We start from the raw sequence: 4,010 nt of genomic DNA, 5'->3' as shown, positions 1-4,010 counted from the left end.
ATATTGAATTCATCGGTTGCAAGCTGTGTTCAGGCCGTTATCTTTCAAGGGCCCTAAAAGGATGCATCAATCAATAATCACTAGCATTTTGATGCCCAGCTGAAATACGCCCTCATATTCTGGGAAAATTCCCCAGCAGCTCTGGGGTGGTTGAGAATCCAAAACTGATGGTTGAAAACACTGGAAATACTGCCACAACCATGAACATTTATTTAAAAATATGATTTACAATGATAGCACTATAAGAAAAAAAATTTATATACTCAATCGCAAACCAGGATCAATGTTTCTGTTGTTGTTTTCTTTGTTGTTGTTGTTGTTGTTGTTGTTGTGGCCTTCAGTCCTGAGACTTGTCTGATGCAGCTCTCCATGCTACTCTACCCTGTGCGAGCATCTTCATCTCAGAGTAACTATTGCAACCTACATCCTTCTTAATCCGCTTACTGTTTTCATCTCTGTCTCCCTTTACAATTTTTACTCCTCACACTTCCCTCCAATACTAAATTGGTGAGTCTTTGATGTCTCAGAATGTGTCCTATTAACCGATCCCTCCTTTTGATCAATTTGTGCCACGAATTTCTTGTCTCTCCCATTCTATTCATCAGTTACATGATTGGGCCACCTCATTTTCAGTACTCCTCTGTAGCACCAAATTTCGAAAGCTACTATTGTCTTTTTATCTAAACTGTTTATCGTCCACGTTTCTCGTCCATACAAGGATACATTCTAGCCAAATACCTTCAGAAAAGACTTCTTAACACTTAACTCTACATTTGACGTTGACAAATTTCTCTTCTTCAGAAATGCTTTTCTTGACACTGCCAGTCTACATTTTATATTGTCTTTACTACAGCTATCGTAAGTTACTTAACTGTTCAAATAACAAAACTCATCGACTACTTTAAGTGTCTCGTTACATAATCTGGTTCCCTTAGCATCACCTGAATTAATTCGACTACATTCCGTTATCCTTGTTCTGGTTTTGTCTATGTTCATCTTATATCCTACTTTCAAGACACTGTCCATTCCGTTCAGCTGCTCTTCCTAGACCTTTGCTGTCTCTGACAGAATTACAGTGTCATCGGCAAACCTCCATATTCAAAATTTTTCTTTGGATTCCTTTACTGCTTGTTCATTGTACAGATTGAATAACATCGGAGGTAGGCTACAACCCTGCCTCACTCCCTTTTCAATTACTGTTTCCCTTTCATGCCCCTTGACTCATAACTGCTGTCTGGTTTCTGAACAAGTTGTAAACAGCGATTCGCTCCCTGTATTTTCCTTAGCCTATCTTCTAAGATAAGTCGTATAGTTAGTACTGCCTCGCGTGTTCCTACGTTTCTCTGGGATCCAAACTGATTTTACCCGTGGTCGGCTTCTACCAGTTTTTGCTTTCTTCCATAAAGAATTCTTGTTAGTAGCACAGGTAATTTGTGTCACAAAGGTACACGCTATACAGAGTGTCTCAGAAGGAATGGTCACCAGGAGGAATGGTCAGTATTCAGGGAAATGATAGGATCATTTGAAGACAAAAATTTTGTGTGGACATATGCCATTCAGAATTGTTCTCGAGATGGAACACATTTGATGTACGTTGTTATTTATTTTCTGTATTATTCAACACATTGTCAGGTTTACACATGTGCCACAGTTAGTAAACGTTGCACGTACGTTTTACAAAGTATCCATTTGAAAACTCGAGTATCAATCAAAAAATGGTTCAAATGGCTCTGAGCACTATGGGACTTAACATCTATGGTCATCAGTCCCCTAGAACTTAGAACTACCTAAACCTAACCAACCTAAGGACGTCACACAACACCAAGTCATCACGAGGCAGAGAAAATCCCTGACCCCGCCGGGAATCGAACCCGGGAACACGGGCGTGGGAAGCGAGAACGCTACCGCACGACCACGAGATGCGGACCGAGTATCAATTTTTAACCCATTCACCTCTAAGCATTATCGCACACGTCACTTTACAGCTGTTTCACAGTTCGCAATAAATGTTCGAATATCCCACTTAGGGGAGAAAATGTGGTGCTTCTCAGAGTGCCTCTGCAAGTTCCTTCATAAGAGCGGGAGCGCCTACGATGTGACCATGCAGTTCATCTCTCGTGTTCACCTTTCGCTTGTGCACCTCAGGCTTCATCCAACACCATAAACAAAAATCTAATGGCGTAGTGTTACGTTGTTCTGCCGATAAGAACTGTCACGCGACAAGGTAAAAATCATAAAAACGTCGAAGATTAAGTGAACTGGCATTTAGGTTTCCTTCAGCTTGAACTCATCAGACTTAACATTATTAGTAAAAAACTAGGTGTCGAATCCGGTACCTCGGAGTCCATAGCCACAGACACAAAACATAAGTACTACAGAGACTGTACGCATATGAAGTATGGTGCTGATTTAAGCAAAACATCACGAGCGCTGACTCAAGGAAACTGGGTCAGTTGGAGCACACGTGCATTGGAGCAATGATCAGTAACTTCGTAAACACAGAATATGCACCACCGGTGAAACCACGATTCTTTAAAGAATCGAAAAACCGTGTATAAAAAGAGCTTCAAACGCCTGATTACAAATGAGTTAATGTGTTAAATGAAGAATGGAAGCTACCAAAAATTCAGGAAAGATTTGAGATTGTGCTTAAAATTTGTTGGCAGTAGCTAAGTGCTCTCATTATGAAACATTCAAAGAATATAATTTGGATAATCTGCGCTACATTTTATGCAAAAGCTAGATTCTCAGGCATCTAAATGTTTATGTCGTCATATCTCCTGAACTTGATCTGACGTTGCAGGTAAATTCAGTGATATATCAGGATACTGCCAGCAAACGGTGATGCACATAGTTTGTAGTCGAGAAGTAATAAATTAAAACTTCAGGCCTGTAACAGGAGTTTAACTGCATGAACAGTGAAAATGTTGAAAGCGATAAACTTTTTTTCCCTTTCATCATACTGTGGGATTGTCAGCAAGAACAAGTTTCTTGAAGGTTTGGAATTACGTGTAAGAGTTTGTTGGAAGCCGGTAGGTGCCCTCCTCAGAAAGACCGGGTATTGGCGCGCCGCCAGTTACGCTCCTTCGAGACAAAAGCACAGTTTTTATTTGCAATATTTGTCTCATTGTGCTAAACTTTCAACTTAAGACAACCTCTTAATGAGTAGAATATGAAAGCATTTTAATTTTTTTTTAAATTCGGTTAATAATTACGCAAAATATCTAAAATCAAATTTTACTTCCCCTGAAAGGCATTGGATAGGCTACCTGGTAGTGGTATTATGTTCCGGGACAATGGTTTAGTAATATAGATAGTGTCTCAAATTGCCGAAGGTATTATTGATGTGTCTTTTTCCCAGTAACATACAGACTTCTAAAAATGGGCAGCTACTTGTTACCCTTGGAGCGCAGCTTCCCTTTAAATGATCTACGGAAACAGAGCGCCCTTTAATTGCTCTCCGTTACGTAACGGCGCTCCGATAAATACACCTCGTCTGGGCGCTTGTAGCTCCTGCGTCTGTTTGTATTTATTTGAAGAGGGATTCGACAGAAGCAGTCGTGGCCGAGTGGTTAAGGCGTCTGACTAGAAATCAGATTCCCTCTGGGAGCGTAGGTTCGAGTCCTACCGACTGCGAAAATTTTTAATCTGAAGCACGGCATCATTTGTGCTGAAAATTTGAAGCAAGTGTGATCGCCGTCAATGATGCTGCTCTACAGCAATTAATAGATCACAAAGACAGAAGTATAATGCAGATAGGAGAAGCAACCGCGAAGTGTATGATAAGTGCACTGCAAGTTCTAATACAAATTTAAAATTAATTGTACCCACAGAGGTTATTCTTATCGAACACGCTAATCTACATTCTGAAGTCATAGCTTCATCATTAGAACTATTGTCATGTAAGGACCTACATTTCGACGTCAATACGTCAGAATCAGGTATCTTAGGGAATTGCAGCGCATTCTAAAATTTTAATTTATGTTATTGCGACGAAATACAAGCCCAAT

General features: G+C 40.1%; 1 non-coding gene across 1 annotated transcript; it reads left to right on the top strand.

Annotated features, from left to right (window-relative positions):
* Positions 1 to 3,554: 3,554 nt before the first annotated feature.
* On the top strand, positions 3,555 to 3,636 carry Trnas-aga. Its single transcript has one exon. It is a non-coding gene; the product is annotated as a tRNA-Ser (tRNA).
* The last annotated feature ends 374 nt before the right edge of the window (positions 3,637 to 4,010 follow it).

This window comes from Schistocerca americana, chromosome 7 (genome assembly GCF_021461395.2).
Source record: "Schistocerca americana isolate TAMUIC-IGC-003095 chromosome 7, iqSchAmer2.1, whole genome shotgun sequence".
Classification (NCBI taxonomy): domain Eukaryota; kingdom Metazoa; phylum Arthropoda; class Insecta; order Orthoptera; family Acrididae; genus Schistocerca; species Schistocerca americana.
This window is presented reverse-complemented; position numbering and strand designations above follow the sequence as displayed.